This window comes from Pteropus medius, unplaced genomic scaffold (assembly GCF_902729225.1).
Source record: "Pteropus medius unplaced genomic scaffold, Ma_sr-lr_union100, whole genome shotgun sequence".
Classification (NCBI taxonomy): Eukaryota; Metazoa; Chordata; class Mammalia; order Chiroptera; family Pteropodidae; genus Pteropus; species Pteropus medius.
In genome coordinates, this window is record NW_024349802.1 from 21658733 (window position 1) to 21678945 (window position 20213).

Sequence of the window (20213 nt, forward strand, 5' to 3'; positions counted from 1 at the left end):
AAAAATGTAACTTATAATCCAAGCGCTGTATGGGACCCAGGGGAAAAACTCATAGTTGTTGGGGAAATCTTTCAGAGAGGTTGGTATTTAGTGCAAAGAATAATGGAGAAATTGAGCATCATGAGTGAAAGGAGGGTAGTGTTATATTTGTAACCTGTTGTGATGGATAATTTGGGGGTGCTTTACAAGAGGATGCATAAAACCCTGTTTTTTCTTTCTTCCTTGGGTTTTGCTCATGCCTCTGATCAGTATGGGCGAGGCCCAAATCCATGGTGGTGGATTTCCAACCACCATTTTGTACAATGTGACCCTGTACCCTCTACCCTGGACCCTGGTAGCATTGAGTGGATTAAGGATGGGCACCCGACTCATGTAAGTTGAAGTTGGATTTATTTGGAGTCAGTCTCTCCAGGTGGCTAAATGGGAAACTTGAAGGACACCACTGGCCATAAGCCTCAGTGTGGCCTCAGGACCACAGGAAGATCATCTGCAGCAAGAGAAACGTGGAGCTGACACCCAGAGGAGGGCGGGGCCACCTGCAGCACAGTGTCCCAGCGCGCTCTGCTTTCGTACCTGTTTCCCCATGGCCTCACCCGCCATCGCGATGCACAGTCCCACACTGTGCTCCTTCCTTTACATTCTGATGAGAATTCTTTTTCTAACAAGGGAAATATGATTGCAAAACAACAAACTCATTTTTTTCTAGCATTAAGGAAATTATAGTGCTCAGTAGAAAGTTATGCAGCCATTTAAAAGGGTGTTTACAAAAGGTTTCTAATAATCTGGAGAAATGTGTATGTTGTAATGTCTAGTGAAAAAAAAGCCAGATGAAAAATTGGGTATATATAGTATGAGCTTAACCATATTAAAACTTCCATAAAACTGTATAAAAATGCATAGAAAAATACCCCCAAATTAATAGTGACCGTCTCTCTGTTATTTTATACTCTTTATGTTTTCAGACATTTTTTCTTATAATAAGCATGTTTCTTGTTATAATAGAAAAGCCCAATTTTATTTGAAAACATTTTTATATTGCCTAGCTTTGTGTATTATCAGCTAAGCTTGAAATTTAAAATGAATAGGAAAAATCACAGAATGCTAATGTTGTAACAAACCTTAGAAATTCTTGGGTCCAAATGTTAAAATATTTCTTCGAGATCATAGATATTTTGAGAATCTGATGGAAATTTTGACTCTTTTTGCAGAAAAAATATGTATATAAAAATAAATCTCTTAGGATGCTTTAGTTGCAAGTTATAGAAAACCCCATGACACAGGCTTAAACTATAAAGGAATTTATTGATTTAAGTAGCCAAAAAGTCCAGGAATATCTGGCTCCAGGGGAGGCTTGAACTAGTATCCTGGCAATGTGGTAGTGGTCCAAATCTCCATTTCTGTTCTTCCTTCCTTAGGTTCAACTTCATTCTGAGACTGACTGACCTTAGGGTAATGTTATAAGTTCCTGGGGTTTCACATTTATTCATTTACCCTCAGCAGAAAATCTTGTGATTCTCAAGCTGACTGGTGAAGCTGGGGTTACATGCCCATCACTGAGCCAGTCACTGTGGCCCGGATAACTGAGCATGCTGGTGGGCTCAGCCCAGGCTGTGAGTTCCACCCAGCTTCCCCAGACTGTATTTACCCCCAGTAGAAACTGGACTTAACGCTATGGTGCTCCTAGTTCATGCTGCCCTGGGGTCACATGCTAGAGTCGGTTTCATTCTAAGGACAATGGAAAGACACAGAGATATGTAATCTTTCTAAATCATTCCCAGTGACAGCCTAGGTGGATGGATGAATGGAGTACTCAAAGTTTAGTGAAATGGTTTTGGTGAATGTGAAAAATGATTACTGCTGAAGGTTAAGGGCAGTGAAACCTGCATGAGAAAGCTCACCTCTGATGTTCCAGCTTCTAAACCCATTTATCTGGACGAAGGTCTGACTTGTCACCAGGCCTACCCCACGGTATGCCAATGAGTTTTTATGTATACATTGCTCTTTTTATAAACAGAGAACAATAATAACAAACATGAATGGTGATGATAATGATCATAAATTAGCGTGGACTGTATTGGCTGCAGTAATAGAAACTCAAACTAGCTTAAGTAGCAGAGCAGATGCACTGGCTCACTTATCCAGCAAGTCCAGTCACAGCTGGAGCCAGAGCTCTGCATCTTGGGCTCTCAGATGGCTCACCTCATTGGGTAGGCATGATTGTCATTGACAGGTCAAGACTGGTGATTCTAGATTTTGTAGCTCTGTGGTTTGTGGAACTGTTCACAGGAATAGAGGACCAGGTTTGAGGGGATGCTCATGGATTTGGATTTGGACATGCTGATTTAGTAATGCTTTAGAGACTTCAAGGAGGGTACAAGACCTCTCTAAAGAAAGGGTTTTTAAGCCATGATTTGAAGGATGAGCTGACCAAATACGGAAGTGGATGGAGGAAGAGGAGAGGGCATTCTAGACATTGACTTCAATCAGGATAGAACTTATGACATCTGAGGGGTTGAAAGAAGGCCCATGTGGCAGGGTGGTGGTGGACAAGGTAAGAGTGGCCCCAGCTGCTGTAGTAGCTGGGGGTAAGCAGAACCCAGCTTATGCAGAGACATTTAGAGCATCAACATTCCACAGTTTACAGCCCTTGTGGAAAGAGAGCCTCTTCCCTTGGGTAGAGAGGATGAGTGTAATTAGACCCACTTGGGGCACAGCACCATGCCTGATGGTGTCAGGGGAATGAGATCTTTTAATTGGTTATCTCTAGTATTTGCAACTGTCCCAAAAGTAGGAATGTGGTGAAGGACCAATCAATAACTATGTAGGAAAGACTAGTTCCATTATTTTTTTAAAAGAGGTAAAGTAATGAAGGGCAGGCAAAACACACAAACTAAACTTCAAAAATGTTTCCTGCATTGATTATGATAAAAATAACAGTTCATAACCATGCACTACTTTGTATTGTTTGCTAATGATGTCCCAGAAACTGTGATGAGCACTTATATTATTTGATTAAAAACTCATAATGACCTTTGAGTAGTTGTTGTTGTTGTTGTTGTTATTATTATTCCCACTTTACAGAAGAAAGAACTGAGGACCAAAGAAATTAATTAACTGAGTAAGATTACACAGCTGGTAAGCAGCAGCACTGGAACTAACACCCAGGTCCTGTCTAATCTGGGGAGGCAAGCTCTTAACTACTGTGTAAATGGAAACTTCCTTAGAAGAATTCCAAAATCTCTTCTAGCTCAACTTTCAGCAAGATCTCTGCGACACATGCAAGGCAAGAGTGTGGAGGGAGTGAAAATACATCACTCAGATCTCTGACTGTCCCCATTGCCATGCTCTGAAACTTATCACTGCGTTGGTGCTATGGTCACACTTCCCATGGGACACTCCCAGCCAGTGACTGAGCATGGCAAAGACACTAAAGCATGCCTGTTCTTGGGACACATAGGACTTCTCTGATGGGCAACTTAGGTTCAAGGACTTCCCAGTCTGCTTTGCCAAATTTTCTTAGAATTGAAATGCAGTCTAAAACTCTTCCGCTTAACCAACTTCCCCACCCTCCCTCTTTCCCTTCTTCCCTTTCTTCCTTCTCTGGTTCACAAGGGACATACCTGCGTGACACTCTGATGGCTCCCCCAGCCTTTTTTTACATCATTCTCATTTTCCTTCACAGGTAATTTTCTAATTAATCTCTCACAGGTCTGATCTATTGTGTTAGTTTTCCAGGGTTGCGTTAACAGGGGTTTTGTGACTGTAAAGAAAATGATGTATAACGAAACCAATTTTATCATAGGCTAATTGATATAAACAGGAGTTAAGTTCCTACAACATATTTGAGGATCTCTATACCATAGACTGGGTGGCTTAAAAATAAATTTATTCATTCACATTTTTGGAGGGTTAGAAGTCCAAGATCAAGGGATTGGCAGGATTGGTTCCTTCCGAGGGCAGTGAGGGAGAATCTGTTCCAGGCTTCTCTCCTAGCTCGTGGCAGCCTCGGGTGTTCTTTGAATTGTAAATAGTCTTTTCTCTGTGTTTTTACATCATCTTTCTGCCGTACATGTCTTTCATTGTGTCTAAATTTCTTCCTTTTCTGAGGACATAGTCATATTAGATTAGGGCCCATCCTGATCACCTCATCTTAATTTGGTTATCTGTGAAGATACTACTTCCAGAGAAGATCACTGCCACAGGTCCGGAGGGTTAGTACTTTAACACCTTTTGGAGAGATGCAGTTCTACCTACAACCTCCATTAGCGTGTCTTTTTCTCAGAGGACCTGGGCTAACACACAAGGGCATTCAGGAATTTCAGTAAGTCCATTTATATTTAAAAACACTTTTAAAGTTATTTGTCCTTTGAGGATAGAAAATCCTATATTCTTTAATTATAAAAAGCGCTAGATATATTTAAATTAATCTAATGGAACATAATTATACTAATTAGATACATTTAAAAATTTCATCAGAAATATCCCACAACATTAATTTTAATGAACAGCTATTTTAAGGTAGGCCACAGATAGATTAAGTTAAATTTTCCTTTATTTTGAGTAATGGTTTAGTTTTGCTTTTTACATACTGTGTTCCATGGAATAGAAGCTTTCAGTGAGATATGCTGATATTAAGAAGGGGAAGAGGTAATCGGGGGATCACTTCATAAATTATATAAACGTCTAACTGTTGTTCTATACACCTGAAAATAATATGAAATAATATAAAAAACGGAACGGGGGAGTGGCGTGGTCAGATTGATTTAGAAAATGGAGTAAGTTGGGTCTACTTCTTTGAGATTTATTCATTCATTTAACAGACATTTACTGAACATCTCGATGTGTCAGGGATTGTTCTTAGTCGTGGGGATCCAGCACAAAATGATAGCTCCCTGTCCTTCTGGAACTGGTGTCTTCATGAGCCTCTTATTTAGAAAGGGCGAATAATCAATAATCAAGTAAATAAATAAATGAACAGATGTGTGAAGGAAATAAAAAAGGTAATAGGATAAGGACAACTGGGATGGGTTTCAGATAGGCCAGTGGGAAAGCCTTTCTGAAGGAACTGACATTTCCGCTGAGACCTGAAAGGTGGGAGGGAGGAGGAGTCAGACATGAAAAGAGCAACAAGTGCGAGGGAAGACTGTGGCAGCGAACAGGTTGGCCGGTGGGAAGAACCGAGGGTGTGGAAGTGTGGTTAGAGCATGGGGATTGGAGGCGAGTGCAGCAGCTGGATTTGGGAAGGTCTGCAGAAGCCAGATCGTGATGGGTCTGATAGGCATCGCCACCTACAAAGAGTTTACATTTTGTTTTAAATACAGTGCGCGTTGGCGTGTTCAAGGCTCTGAGGGGTCCTGCAGTAGGGCAACCTGTTTGGCCTTATGTCCAAGTTTCCAAAATGTAATTGGATAAATTGTGCTGCTAATAAATTATATTGGACAGAACAGTTGTGTACCCTGGAAGACAGTTTTGGAGAAGCTAATTTGTGAATTTAAGATAGTTGCTATTTAAAGAACACAAGTGTGTGTGTATGTGTGTGTGTGGGGGGAATTAAAGAGGAGAAAAAAAAAACCCACGTGTCCCATGAAAGCAGTTCATTGGGGAACCAGGAGATGCAACAAAGATGAGATTTAGAAAAATAGAATGTTTATATTAGCTATCTCTGATCTAGGTTGCCTGAATTCATATCTCAACTCCACTACTTAATAATTATAAAATAATTTAATAATTATATTATTAAATAGTGGGTAAGATACTTAATCTATCTGTGCCTCATTTTCTCACCTGTAAAATGAAGTATAATATTTGTTGTTTCAAATGGTTGTTAGGACGATTAATTACAAAACTACATGTAAAGTTCTTTGAACATAATTTATACTTGATAAATATTGTTATTGTTATTTTTATTATCATTAATAGCCTAAATATCTCCATATTCTTTCCCCAGAGCATCAAGCTTAATTTCTTGACATTAACGAGCTCATGCAGAAGAGATAAGATGTTTTGGGGCAAATTTCTTTTTTTATTGAGTAAACTCATTAGCACAAACACATGTATGTATATACAACTTTAACAAAATAATGACAACTCTCATTTATATTCCACAGTACAATAAATGTCATTTGTTCATCAATTACTACATCCTCTACCTCTGTTTTGTTTTCCTTTTGGAGAACTACTGTAAAATTTAACTAAGCGAGGAAAGTATGTGCTCATTCAACACTCATTTGCAGATCAGTACTGAATTGTCAACTCTGGTCCAGGCATGGTCCCATTAAAAGAGTTTATGAAGACCTAAAATTTCCTTCATTCCATTTTCAGCAGCAGAGGGTGAGTGTGCTCTCCCTTGGTCACTCACCGGGGACGTTGGAGGCTTCTGGGCTCTGCATTCTCTGTGTGGATTGGCTGCCTTGACCTCAAAGAGCCTCACTCAAGAGATAGCAGGAACTAACCTGGTGGATAGCATAGGTGAAAAAACTTTGCACATGAAATAATAGGAAAACTGGTCAAATACTCATGATTTCTGTACTTACCAACAGAAACTGAGAACCGTTAACATAATTTTGGTTCATTTAAGTTTATTTTTTTAAATCTGCCTTGCCTAAGTGGATTTAATGTGGTTTATTTTTCTTCTCCTGACACTTATCAGCTTGGAAAAAAAGAAAACTTAATTGCAACATTTTTTTGTAATTGCTGGGTGATGAATGCTTGAAGGATTTTCACTTTGCAGACACACCAAAACAAAACAAAAATCATACTACAATCAACATTTCTGGGTGAAATGAGAGATCCTCTCCCACATCCTGTGGGTGACCATTTTGGATTTAATTGCTTCACTGCTTCATTTGTCATTTTCTATAATAGGCCTCCAAAGAAATTCTCTTCAAACAAGATGTTCTTATGGTCAGGGGTAGAGTACATGAGTCGCATAAAGGAAATCACTCTCTAATGCAACCCTGTGTGCCATATAATGGCTTGTGTCCTGATCTCAAGGAGCTTTCATTTGTGGAATAAGACTAATATTGCATTTGAAATAATTGTGGGACAGTACAAGAGATTTGAGAGAGTTGAGTGTTTCCTAATGTAGCAGCGACTCCAGATATTAATCCATAAAGAGTGATTTCTAATAGAGCTGAAATACAGGACAGGAAATAGCATGCTTCACATAGCTGTAATTTTCACTTGGGATTTGTGATCATGTCATGAATGAGATGCTGTAAGTCAGGGTCTACAAAAGTAGTCCATCGATCTGACATAGTTGCATTTGCATTCGATTTGGCTATTATGTATGTGTAATATTTTAGAAATCATGGTAACCAGGCAGGTGTCACTTTCAATTATATACCTTTGCCCTAGTGTCTTACACCTCATACTCCTCATGCTTTTATATGAATTTCAGGCCCCCTGTAGGCATTTGAGTTTGCAGTGGCTAAATACAGATTTGTGGGAAGGGGGTGGGATTAGACTATATGACATTTTAAACACACTTGATATTCTGTGCTCTGAAAATTCAGAAGGAATAGATAAGTGCAAACCGTGACAGTAGGGAGGACTTTGCAGAGTTGGTAGGACTTGGAATAGATGCTAAAAGGGAGGCAAGATTGAGACAGGTATAGATGGAAGAGCCAGCTCGGAGGTATCTGGAAGTATGAGCACAGAGGAAAGGGGAGACTGGTTTGGCAAAGGTGATGAGAGTATTGAATTTGGGAAAGAAGCCAAAATCATTATGTCGTGGCCAAATGTGGGAATGACTTCAGGGTAAGAGAGTGTGAATAACTTTCTCAAGACCACATGGCAATAATGGGTGGAGGTGAGATCTAGACTTCAGACTCTGACTTTCTTTGACATTGGTATTTGATAATCAGGAGACACAATAAATAAAACTATAGCCAATATTAGACTCAGGATTTTTGAAGAATAGAGCAGGTGTGTATAAATACACATATGTGCGCATTGCACCTAAAATTTCTCTTTTTGCTAAAATGGCAAATGATTTTCTTAGAGGGTAGGTTAAATCACATTTATTCTCTTCTTTGTCTCATTGTGTAGGTCATTCCTACCCAGGCATATCCACCATCACATTATGATGGGAACAGAAAGAATTATTTATTCTGGGATTCCTGCCCATTTTCTCAATACATCATTTTAATTTCATTGCTTGATTTATGTAGCTGTGTGAGTCGGGTCCTGGCTGTTCATATCCATGAGCATCTCCTTTTTCTGAGGTTCTGATCCTTTCTCTCCCATGATGTGCAGGTGAACTTGATTCATGGAAAACTATGAGCAGGTATGGATTTTCTCCTCCATCTTGTGGCCAGCAGCTTGACATCTGGGTTTCTGTAATGATCGAAGGAATTGCTAGACATTGTATTAGGATATTTTCGGCTGCAAGTGACAGCACAAACATGTTTACTCAAAAAAATTTTTTTACTCACTTGCATGACTAATGAGTTCAGGAGTTCGCCTCAAGGATGGCCAGGGCTCAAACAGCTTCGGCAGGATTTGGTCATGCTCCATCTCTTGGCCCGATTTGCTCCATGTTGGCGTCATTCTCAGGCAGGCTCTGTTCACATAGTGGCCAGATGGCTCAAAGCAGCTCCAGGCAGTCATCCTCCCAGCTTCAAGTCCAGACAAAAAAAAGTCTCTTTTCTAATTATCTCCAATTGGGTCCCATTGCTCAGGCCTGGAACACAGGCTTCCATCAGAACCAGGAATGGGGTCAACCGCTCAGTCACTCAGAGTGGCTCCTAAAGGACAATCACAGTGCTACCACCAGGAGAAGAGGGGATGCCAGGTGGGCTCAGGTGTGACAGCGACTAGATTGAGTCAGGCTTCCGGGCATGAGAAATGTGGCTCAACCTCCAATTTTTTTGAATCTTCATCATGTTTTACCTTAAAAAATTGCTGTGAATTTTACTCCATAATTTGTATTTTTATGTACAAGTGTTTTTAATTACCAGTGGACTAGTTTTAATATTCCAGGAAGCGACACCATTTAAAACCCCATGGCTTCAGAGCCCTAGGCCCTTTCTATGTTCCAGAAATTCCAGCTTGAGAGGCACCACTTTATGCAACTATCAGATAATAATGTAGCCATTATCAGGTTTCTTTGCTGTTTCAAGAGACTTGCTTAAGCCTGGAGAAATAACAACAGGTAAATCTGGCATGCAGAGTGGCCATTAAGAGAACAGGTTTTTGGTCAGATGGCCATGGGCTGGAATCTGCCTCACCACTGATCATCTGTATGACCTTTGATAAATTACTTAATCTCTTTGAGCCATGTTTTCCTTATTGGTTAATACCACTCATCCTTATAAATTGTGAGGACTGAATCAGTTAATGTTATTTAAACTGGCATAATGCCTGGCACATAGTAATCCTCAGGAATTTTTAATAATAATACATTGAATAAATATTTTATATGTACTATATACCTAACAAACTTTTTAAACGATCTGTTTTATTTACCAATAACAACCTCATATTGCAGCTTCAAATGAAAGTAAAAGATGGGTGATAGATTTGTTTTTTAGTTTTTCCATGACCTATAGCTAATTGAAAAAGACTCAGGGGTACGAAACAAGGGAGCAGAGGAGATTGGCTGTAGAGTAGGGAGTTCTTATTTTCGTGCTATAAGCTGAGACTCACTATAATCTTCTTCTGCTCTTTAATTCCTATTCAGTTGTTCTTAATTGTACACTTACTTTGCTGTTTAACACGAGTTAGTATTTCCTAACCAATTCTTGCACAAAGCAATTAGCCCAAATACATCATTCCTTCAGTTTCAGCAGAGAGTCCACCTGCTAGACATTTTTCATAGTCTGAGTAAAAACCAGTGAAAGAGAGCAGCAAAAAATAGCTTAACTGAGACAGATTATCAGACAGTTATTGGTGTTTCATTCTAAAAGCTAATGATCATTTTTAGCTTAAGAAAATGCCCACGACATTTGAGATGATAGCTACCATTAAAAAGAAGGTTACAGAACATGGAATGGTAGAAATAAAAAGGCTCCACAGGACTTCTTTTATTTAAGCTTTGGAAACCCTAATTTTAAGGTATGTCTTTTAACTTGGCTATTATATTTTTAATAGCTCCTTCCACTTCTTTTTCTAGTGTGTGTACTCACAAACACAATTGCATACCGCGTACACCTGCCCCTATTTTAAACAGTGAAAATCCCTTCTATAAGGACATAGACAAAGTCAGTTTGAACATACAGAAAGTTCCACATCGTTCATTTAATGAAATCCTTCCCCAACTCCTCCTCAGTTCATGCAGTGACGATATGAATGATTCACATCAGGAGAGGAGTAATTCCCAGTGGAACACTTTGCACCATAGACGTGTAACCCTTGAAATTTAGATCATTTAAAGTATCTTCTGAAGGAAGAGGGGTTCTGAGTGCTCAGAATGCTCACCCCTGCCCAGGTCTTCCCCTTTTTTGTAACAGAAGGAGTGTAATGTCGTGGTTAAGAGCTCAGACTTAGAAGCCTCACAGCAAGCATCCAAACTTCAGGTATACTAGTTCCTAGCTGTGTGACTCTGTGTTTCACTTTTCTCATTTCTATTTCATAGGGTCTTTGTAAGGACTAAATGAGTTAATCTCTGTAAATGATTAAAACAGTCAGTTATTTTAGACACATTTGCTGCAGGTGCAGTTGTTTGTTACGAGAGCCTGCACGGACCTTCAGAGCACAGGTTGGTGAATCAGGCGATCTTAAGTCTGAGCCCCAGCTCTGCCGATTACTACCTGTGTGACCTTGAGCCATCGAGGTTCTTTGCTGGGCTTCAGTTTCTTCACTGGCGAAATAGAGATCAGAGTACTATGATTAGGATTTGGCCTGGGTCTTTAATTTGGTCAAATTACATCCCCTGAGAAATGTATTATGGAGATTAAATGAACCAATGTGTGCAAAGGGCTTAAAATAGTGCCCGGTACTCTGCAAGTGCTAAACGTTAACCATTACTATTGCTTACTCATCTCACATTAATATTTACATTTTAGAAATAATAAGGAAAATAGGAGAGGCTACTTGTTTAATGCAAGTGAAACGGCATGTAGCAGAGCTGGGTTATATTTCGAAGACTTAACACACTCTTAGGCTGTGCCGCATGGTTACATATGATATACGTTATTGGTATGATGTGGTGTTGAGTCTTTGCCCATGAATTCCTCCTGCCTGAAATGTCCACATGCCTGGGTCCTCCATGGTCCACTTTAAATGCCACTTGCTTTTCTCCTGAAGATGTTCCTGCTTCTTAAAGCTACTGTAATCTGTTATTGCATTAAACTGTTGCTGCTCTCAGCACTACTCATCTTAAATTGCCATTACTCTACATATTTTTTCTCCTCAAGGAGACTAATTACTGTGAAGGCCTGCACTATGAATGATTCATCATGGTAATCTCCTCATTGCTGGAATAATGCTTGGAACATAAGGGAAGTTTTGTAGATATTTGCTGAATGAATGAATAAATGAGTGAATGAATGAAGCAGCTAATGTCTTGGATGATTATGGGCAAATTAGCCTAGGAGGGGATGGCACTGAGCATTTGCAGATATATTGAATTTCTTATTTCCCTTTTGGAATATCAAAACCACAGGCTCTGAAAAACTCTTCTGGCTGAGAGGCAGGGCTACAGTCTGGGCCTGTGAATTGAGTAGGCTTTGTAGGTTCTCAGCTTAAAAAAATTCATTCATTTGTTTGTTCATTCAACAAATTTGTGGGCTTATTGTGGGCTTTAGCACTCTTGCTAAGGGTGAAGCAGCCTGTATTTAGGAGTTAATTTACTGTGGAGTCATAGGGTATCAAACACAGAAGCGTCCTTAGGTCAGGATTTCTCAGATGGTATAATGAAGAATGTTAGCCCCCAATGAGATATTCCACAAATAAATTAATAAGTAAATAAGACATGTCTTTGGACGATGTTATATTCTATAGCCCCCTCCTCTACTTATGAGACTAATAATAATAATGATGATGATGATGGTGATAGCCATAATAATGAAAGCTAACATCCATTTAGCTCTTAAAACTGATTCATTTAATCCTCACAAGAACTTTATGGGGTAGGTGCTATTTTCCCCTTCTAAAGGTGAAAAAAGAAAGCACATTTGAACTCCAAATGCACTAAAAATTCTGAAATAAATCCATTTTGTTTTGCTTACTCCTGCATTTCCCCAAATTTAATTAACCACGGAAATGCATTTTTTTTTCCTTTGGCATACCACTTAATGATACCCTGTAGATCCAGGGAAATAGATCAGTCTAATACCTTTATTTTACAGATAAAAAAACAGGCCCAGGGAGAGAAGAACCTCATCAAATTCTGTTCCTAGCAGGTTGTAAACATGGGACTATAACTCACCCTCTTGACTGTTTCTGAATATCTTTCTTTCTTTTCCTGGTACTTGTTTCTTCCTTTTCCTTTCCTCTATTAAACACTCTGTCACTAGATTACTGGTAAGCTTTGTTGATAGTCCCCCTCAGTTCAGCCATCTCCTAGTACTTACTATTAATCAAACACAGTCTCTTAACAACAAAACTTTCTGTGGCAGTACTGGCAGATGGGATCTTTCTGGGATCACTCTCTATGTATTTTGTAGGCTGCACAATAAAGCGAGTTGCCTGCTGAAGAACCATAATACTGCTTGATTAAAGGAAGACTTTCAGCTCTTTCCTCTGCTTTCCCCCTTCTCTAACAATGTATTTTCAAGCAACAGTTTAGAGGAACAAGGCTTGCTCTATAGATTAACACTACTTGCCGATTGATCTATTTCTTCTCTTAAAAACCTCTCTGTGATAGTTTTAAATCATTTACCAAAAAAAACAAAAAAAAAACAAAAAAAAATAAGTTGTCTTCTTACCTCTTCTAGAATCTTAAATTGATACTGTCAAGACTTCTGCTCATTCATTTGTTTATTTATTTAGTGAACATTTGTTTGAATCCTTCCTCTTTGCAAAGTCTGGCTCCAGGCTCAATGAAGGATGATACAGTGGTGGCCAATATGTGTTCTTTCTTCTCAAGCATCTCAAAGCCTAACAGAGGAGACACATGTTGTAAATATTAATAGACAATGGCTCTCCAAAGCAACTTCCCAGGAATTTGTCAACTTTTGTATTAACTTAAAATGTGCTACTACTCAGTTTAGCTTGTTATTAGTTTGACATTTAGGGATGAATTTTTGGGAAGCAGGGTTCTAAACAGTATTCATTCAGTGAGGAGCTTTTCTGTCTTCACATGGAGGGGGAGGTGATGTACAGAGTCTAACCATAGCCCTTGGGAGACAATATAAGAAGCACTTAATAAAGTATAGTTACCTTTTCCATTACTAGCAATAATAGTAAGAGTGCCAGCACCATTGGATGATCGAGATTTCAATGTCAGATTTTTTTAACCTACCAGCTGTGTGACATTGAGCAAGTAGCATAATTTCTTTGAGTTTTAGTTTGGGAGAACTGAAATCAAAAGAAGTTATTAGTCAAGTGTAGAGTGCGTCACAAATGTTTTATGGTTTAAAAACTATAAAATGTCATCATTCCTTTGCCTTGAATTACACCTTTCAAGATTCCAAGAAAATCTATTATTTTGACTAGATCTTATGTAGAATGCTGAGCTGACATCATATTTCGGGTTGCCAGATAAAATAAAGGATACCGAATAAATTTAAATTTCAGAAAAACAAATTTTTTTTTTTAGTATAAATATATCTGTGGTCAAATACTAAAAATTATTCGTTGTTTATCTAAAATTCAAGTTTATAGGGAACGCTTGAGCTACTATTTTTTCTTAGACATGAGGAAACTGACTAAATAGATAGCCTTTAACATTCATTTCAAACCTGAGGATTTTATAACTGTAATAAGAAAAGGAAGATGATGGAATCAAACTTACTTTAAATCCCACTATCACCCTTTCTTACCTATGTGAATTTGGTTAAATTAGCCTCTCTAAGCCTAGCTATTATTATGGAGAATTTTCTTCTTTCTAAGACAATTACTTTCTCCTCAATGGATTTGCATTATCCAGTTTTAGTGCTCATTTTTGGATTCTGTTATCAAAATTTTAATTTTCTCACTGTGAACAAAATAAATTCAGCTTTCTAGCTCTTGACCTTTATGTCTAAGACTAAGTTAGTTTTCCTGACTGATTCTTCTTTTTCTTGTTTGCAGTCTCTAGGATCCTAACAGGAACTCCAGGCTTAGCAGTCACCTTTGAGAATTTCAAACTGGTGGAGGGAGAGGTACTTTAGGGATTTGAAGTTAATGTCTCCTCTGGGGTTGAGGAGGGACCATGCCTGGGCCTAGCTGCAGGCGGCTCCTGCTCATTAAACACCTCGACTCTGTTTCAGGTATTGGTCTGGGCATCCCACACACAGTACCTTATCTCATCCTCACATAGTCAGTCCTGTATAACAGAAACGTTGTCCTCATTATATTGGGTGAGGAAACATTCTCATGTCACTAGGCTAGGTTGAAAGCCCACATCTGATTATTAGGTCACGGGAATTGCATCAGTCAGACCACCCTAACTCTTGGTTAATGAACAGCTTTCTGGTAGTACCCAATTTGTTTCTCCTGGAGTCTTGCTTAAATGGAGATGTGTATAGAACTCTTTCTCCCAGAAATGTGCTGCACCATGGGGTTTCATGGAGTGTTGAGCATCCTCCTTCGGCCTTATTTTCCCTGTAAGAGCTGGCTATCCACAAGTCACCAAGCAGCCAAAATGCTAAATAGTTTGAACAACATACTACAAGTAACACATTTGCATTGTTTAAGTTAGAATACAAAACTATATGAAAAAAAAAATAATCTGCCCCCTCCCAGGGGTGCACATTAACATTTTGATATAATCTTGTTCAGATAGATAGAGATGTATAGATAAAATAGATAAGTTTAAGATGTTGTTTTATAGAAACAGGATCACACAGAATAAGCCATTTTTGGAATCTTCATTTTTTTTCACTCAACAATAGACTTTCCTAAAATATGTGCCTCAATAGATTTGCATTTTTGTTGGGGAAATGGCAAATATATATAAAATGCTTCTTAAAAAATATTATATTAAAAATTAAATTATGTGCTATAGATTCTATTCTTTTATACTTTTATAAGTAGGTCTCTTTTGGAAATATGGATTGTGATTGGTCGTAATCCATAACCTACTTTTGTTTAATTATAGAAATCTTAGAGAAGAAAAACAGAGAAAATGTGGCATTGATCATGGCAGTTCTTTAATCTTTATGAACAAGACCCACAGTTTTTTAAAGCTGCATATTATCGGGAGAAGTATTTCCTGGCATGATTTTCTAACTTAAATTTGCCTTGAAAAGTTTCTTGGGTCTGTTGAAAGGCAGAATCTGCCCTTACTCTGTGAAAGACACCAAGGCTGCGTGCCTTGACAATTTCACAGAGTGAAACAAAGAATTTAGACCTCGACTTGAAAATTAAATTCCAGAAGCACATTCCACCTCCTTCCTCCAACCTGACATATCAAGCTATTTTAGGCACCAGAACCACATTGCCTGAAAAGTTGTTCAGATTCTTAATTCTCCTGGTGATAGGTAGCCCAACTTGAAACGATAGCTTCACTGTAATGTACATTCAAGTGTTTGCTCTAAGAATAAATTCCACAGAGACCTGTTCTGTGGTCAGCTAAGGGAGCAGTGGAAATTGTATCTTCTTGGTGAAAAGGGCTTTGCATCCTCAAGGGTCTCCAGAAATACTTATTGATGGTCAAGAAAGATAAGTCTCTCTGATTTCCTCCACTCAATTATTTTGCCAGGGGGAAGATTCCTTTTTTAGTAGGTAGCAATGATTAAAATAGACACATATTTTCCATCACAGCAAATGTAGTTTAGTGGACGTAGCAATGAACATGCCTTCAAAGACCTGACTTTGAGTCCAACTTTGCTACAAACTTGCCCATTAACCCTGGACAAGTTATCAGGGATGGTTTTCTTATCTATAAAGTAGAAATAATGATCCTTGGTTTCTTTAGTGGAGTCTTGTGAAGATAATATATCACTTATAATAAAGATAGAGCTAATGTTTCCTTATCAAGGCACTCAACAAAACCAGGGACTGCTAAAACTTTGTATGCATTATCTCATCTAATACTCAAAATCCCCTGACAATCTCATTTTATAAATAAGACAACTAATGGTTGGAGGACTTAAGTAATCTGCCAAGGCCATGAAGCTTAAGGATAGTGGAGCCAGGATGGACTACTATGTAAATACTGATTATATAGCTTTTTCCTCAAAATATGGTAGGCATACTATTTTTGCATATATGATATCTTCAGAAGAGGCACAAGGACATTTTTTAAAATTATGCATTTATTTTAACATTAAGAAAATTATATATCTAGAATATCAAACTACTTATTTCAGAGCTATGACTTCTCAGGATGAGGGTAAAATCCCAAATGTTCAGTCTAAAGAAACTTTGAAGACAAGTCTGAAATAATAGTACAGGTGGTATGCAGATGTGATAAAATCAGACATATGATAAAAACGACTAAAATGTGAGGCATCTATGTCATTAAAGCTGTGATTAAATGTAACAATGTGCATGGCATTTACAAATGCTATATGTAATAAGATTTTGATATGCATGTGGACCAAAGAAGGGTATAAAAATTAAAATGTAGACTTTTATAGAAAACAAGCCAAAAGTATTCAACCCAAGAGCAACAACAATAGCAATAATAATAGCTACCATTTACTGGAGCTTACCATGTTTTTGAGGTTATGTAAGCACTTTATGCTCATAGCCTAATTTAAATCCTAGCTTTGCACTTGGGGAAGCTGCTCTATCAGAAACAACAAGAAGCGCTAGGTCAGCGCTGTCCAGCACAGGAGCCACTAGTAACATGTGGCTATTGCGCAGGTGAAATATATCGAGTCCAAACTGGGATCTGCTGTGAAGAGGTTCAGACTACGCCACCCCAAAATATGCCACTTTGGCATAGAGATGATTTTGAGCTGAAGACAGTTGAGAAATTACAGATGCAGAGAGCTCTCTGCCTTCCCCCATCTGCCTAAAAGCTGGGTGTAAATTTCCCCTTGTGAGGATGTTCCCCCTCCCCTCCCTGTAGCTGGAGGAGGAGAACAGCCATTACTACTGGAGACAAAAAGTCGGCATGGTGATGGGTCGGCACAAACAAATCTTACTAAGATAACCCTTATCTTCAGTTTCCTCCATACACTTACCTCCCTACAATTTACCATGCCCAGCCAAACTCCTTTTCTTAGGTCCAGCCACTTCTCCACGATTTATCACCCTTTCTTAAAATGCTCTTAAGACCCTAGGCCTAACCAGCTTTTAGGATCTTCATGTCTTTCCTCTGAAGGCCTCTGTGCATGTAAAAAGTAAAATATTAACATCAAAGAAAATTGGGGAGGAGTGGAAGGGGGAAAAATAAAATGTAATAAATAAATAAAATACAAAAAGGAAAAAAGAAAATTGGTGTACCTTTCTTCTGTTAATTGTCATTTGTCAGTTTAATTTGTAGGTCTCATTTACTCAACCTAAGAAGGCAGAGGAAAAAATTTTTTCTTCCTCTAGCTTATAAGTCTAAAATACACATTGGATTTTAATATAAAAATAGGAATGTAAAGTATCTCAACATTTTTTATGTTGATTATATATTGAAAAGATAGTATTTTAGCTATATTGCCTAAATGTATCATTGCAATTAATTTCACCCGTTTATTTTTACTAGAAAATTTAAAATTACATAGGTTGCTCTCAATTTCGGCTCACATTACATTTCTTTGGGACAGTGCTGTTCCACATGAGATGCGCAGTGCGCTCTGCTCGTGCCTGGGGTGTGCTCCGAGGTTCGAAGATTTTCAGCTGGGAAGATGAGGTTTTTTCCCTTTGATTTAATTAGCAGGTGTGTAAATGCTAACGTATCCAAGCTTTAACTACTCTGCTTTTGCATTTTCCTACAGAGGCCACCAGCTGCTGAAAAGCCAGAGTGGGATAACAAAATCTGCGTCTTGCTGCTTTAGAGCCATTAAACTCTTAAGGTAGGACATTGCCCCTTGATTCTGTGTGCAAATAACAGAGTATTACAATTAGCATCTGTGTAGTCACACTGATGTAATCTAAAGGGGCGAGGGCATATCCCATTATTCCGGGGTTGAAGTACATTCATGATGGGTAATTTATTCATAGCTGAAATATAGCAGTTTCTTAAGAGGTCTCTCAGAGAGCGAGTTCCAGTACCCAAAGCTTTGGAGGGTGATTATTTTTCAGCAGTAGATGTCATTAAAAGAGGTAAACAGAAATTGAGAATTCAACATGAACTCACCCTAGTACTAACACAGGTTCAAGCAGCCAGGACTCCAAGAAAGAAAAACTTCTCTTGTGGCAAATGATCATAGCCTTTTCCCATTTTTGCTTTCTGCTTAGTTAAATGGCCTTAGCAAGAGCGTCTACTGAGAAAACAAAAATCACACACACACTAGTGAACAGAGTCAAAAACCTAAACAACCATTTCTTAGGGCTGAATAGGCAAAGCCCAATGCCAGCACTTCCTACTCTCTTAATTACTCTGCCTGTAGTTTTTTATTCCTCCTCACAGTCCACTTCCGAGAGTGGACTGTGACCCAAAGGAGAAGCCTTGAATTCAAATCTCATTAAAGGCATTTAGTAGTTTTCTGCCCTTGGAAAAGTCTCCTGACTATTTTGAGCCACTCCTCATCAAAAATGTCATCAAGCGTATAAAGGAATTTGGAAAGTCCTGCCATATGGACTATGGTGAGGCATTTTTATGACTAAAGCCTTTTCAGTTCTCATGCCTTAGCTTTAGGCTGCTTGTTAAACTTTCTCTTCATAATAACAACGAGAGTTAAAATTAAGTGAAAACCCACTGTGTTAGGACTATGTGCATCCCTCTCTTAAAGTTTTTCTACTGTGACACATTACACACTTAAGAAAAAACAAATAAAAATATGAACATATGGCTTAATGGATTATTATCATGTCATTATCTGGATAACTGTAATCCAGATCAAATGCAGTGTTGCCTGCACCCATGAACCCCCCAAAGTGACCTGACTCAAAAACAACAACTCCCTCTTCCCCTTAAGGGTACCCATTAATTCTGGCTGTATGACAGTCACTTTATTGGTTTTTTTTTTATATTTTTAACACAAAGTATATATCTGTAAACACTATGGTTCTGGCTGTTTTGGAATTTTAATTAACCATGTCCATACAGATACCTGCGTCTGACTTCTTTTACAGCATCACGTTTGTGACAGTCATTCATGTTGTGGTTAGCTGCAGTTCTTTAATTTTCATCATTGTTCTCTGTTGTGTGAATACAAAGGGATAGATTTGTCCACTTTACTGTTGATAAACATTTGGGTTGTTTCTAATTTTGGCCTAATGCATAATGCTTTTGTGAACATGCTTGTCCATTTCCTTTGGTGTGTGTGTATATGCATTTTTGATGGTTATATTTCTAGGAGTGGAATTACTAGGTCACGGGTAATACATATGTTCAGTTTAAGTAAAAACTGCTCAATTTTCCTAACAGGTGGTATCAGTATACACTCTGTCAGCAAAATTTGCGAGTTCCCCTGTTCTCCTTGCCTACAGTTGGGATTGTCAGTTTAAACATTTTTAGCCAATCAGGTGGATACGTATAAGTGGTACGCATCATGAGCTCATTTTCATATGTTTGGTAGCCACTTGGATTGCTTCTTTGTTAAAGTGACTGTTCAGCTCTCTTCTTGACTTTTCTACTGTTTTTTTTTTTTTTTTTTCCTATCTTTTCCTTATTGATTTATAAAACTTACATTTTATATTCTGGATGTAAGCCCCTTATTGGTTAAATGTGTTGCAAGTATTTTCTCTTACTCTCGGCCTTGCATTTTCATTCTCTTAATGATGTCTTTTGCTGAACAGATGTTCTTAATCTTGATGTAGTCAGATTTATCAAATTTTTATTTTACGGCCGTGATATGTTCTTTAAAAGTCTTCTCCTACCCTGAGGTGCTGAAGATATTCTCCCACATTATCTTCTGAAAGTTTTATTGTTTTGCCTCTAACATTTAGATCTATAATCTATCTAAAATTGATTTTTTAAAATGATGTATAAGGAAGGGTCAAATTTTATTATTTCTGTGTGGATATCTAATTGTGCCAGCATCATAACATTGCAAAAGCCATTCTTACCCCATTGTTCAACA

At 38.2% G+C, this 20213-nt stretch overlaps 1 protein-coding gene across 10 annotated transcripts in view; it reads left to right on the plus strand.

Moving 5' to 3' along the window:
• Nucleotides 1-20213, plus strand: part of SGCD (sarcoglycan delta) — a 1323040-nt gene that overhangs the window by 362752 nt on the left and 940075 nt on the right. For all 10 annotated transcript variants that reach the window (XM_039836682.1, XM_039836683.1, XM_039836688.1 and 7 more), the window contains one exon: nt 17964-18041. The gene's annotated coding sequence lies outside the window, so the exon portion shown is untranslated. The remainder of the gene's footprint in view (nt 1-17963; nt 18042-20213) is intronic.